A 1,716-nucleotide genomic window follows, 5' to 3' on the forward strand; every position below is an offset into this window, starting at 1 on the left:
AAATCTGAAAACAGGTTTTGTTCCAAACGCTTTGGTGAAGAAGCCGCATTGAAGAGAAAGAGTACCACTTTTTTTCCCCGGTGGGAAAAAAGAAATGTTAAAAGTAGATTTGTTCTACTAAATCAGTCTGTCCCAGAACCAACATGTACCACCTTTGCCTGTCTCTTCTTTTTAGGAACGGTGGTGGTGGCAAACTCCATGGCACGGGTTCCAGAGGTGGCACTCAGAGTCCTCTCTAGCACACACTGTCAGGAGTCGTGCCCACCCACCCCACACATCTAGGGCTGGCCTGGGCCGGGGCTACCAATTATTAGCACAAACCCACTTCAGCTATGTAGGAAACCCCTGTTAAGCCGCTGTTAAACCCCACTGATTTTCATGCTAAGAACCAAAGTGCAACTTTACCTGGGGAGGCAAGCTCAGCTGCGCTGGCAATACCTACTTCTGAGTAAACCCTCCTAGGGTTGCGGATTCACCCATTGAAAGAGTTGCATCGTTGCTTCAAAGCAAAGCCAAATTAACTATCACCAAGCTTACTCCCCGAAAGTAACGCATGCCCGGAGCCAACCGGGTTTTCTAAACTAAAACCTCAGGAATCAGTTATATTGCCGGTTGGCACTTTTGTGATAAATAAGTGGGCTTTGGGTTGCAGTTTGGGCACTGTCCTCGAAAAAAGGTTCGCCATCACTGCTTTAGAACCTCTTGTTAAATGTCCTTACTCTCATGGGCTTGGATTTCATTTCCTCATTTGTTTTCTTCTTCCATTCTTCAATAGCAGATTTGTTTCATAACGTCCAGTGAGCTAACCAAGCTTCCTTCCTGCTACCAAACTTCTTTCTAAGGTTTCACAGGTTTCACTCAGCCATATTTTGTAAAAAAACTATATCGACATGCCACAGTGAATGAACGCAGAACTTGTGTATCAGCATACATCTGTTTGTGGTGAGCGACTTCAACCTCGATATCTCTGGGAGGAAACCAGCCCCAGCACCTGATAAATGGGGTTTGTGTATGTTCAGCTGTACATGCATTGAACGAACATGAAATTCAATTCAACAAGCATATTTTAAAATCATGTACACTATACACAGATTGTAGAAGTGTTCACTGTAACTTATGAACAGGGTTTTAGTTCGAATCAGGACCTTTCAAAGTTTCACTTGGAAGGGGAATAATATGAAGGCACAGAATACAGTAAATCTAAATAGTATATTGTCAAAGACTTTCAGGGCCAGGAATCAACCGGGTTGTTGTGGGTTTCTGTCAGCCACTGATCCAGGTGAAACATTAGGAGCAGCAACTACCAGACAATGCTCAGGCGGCAGAGCTGGGAATCAAACCCGGTTCCTCCAGATTAGATACACGAGCTCTTAACCTCCTACGCCACTGCTGCTCCTTGTGGGGTGTCTGTTGTGGTGTCCGTTGTGGGGAGAGGAAAAGACAAGTGCTCCTTTGAGTCTCCTTACAAGAGAGAAGGGCGGTATAAATCCAAACTCCTCCTCCTTCCTCCTCCTCCAAATCTTCAGGAATTTTCCAACCTGGAGACGGAGACCCTATCTCCTATTGCAAAGCCACCTGATTTTATAATTAGGGTTAATTTCCCTAGGTGCACACAGGAAACTCTTTACAAATCAACTTAGTGAGTTCAAAGTACAACCGTGACTGGAATCCAGGAAGAGCCTGGATTTTTTTCCTTATGACTAACACTTAGCATTG

This window comes from Sphaerodactylus townsendi, linkage group LG05, assembly GCF_021028975.2.
Source record: "Sphaerodactylus townsendi isolate TG3544 linkage group LG05, MPM_Stown_v2.3, whole genome shotgun sequence".
Lineage (NCBI taxonomy): Eukaryota > Metazoa > Chordata > Lepidosauria > Squamata > Sphaerodactylidae > Sphaerodactylus > Sphaerodactylus townsendi.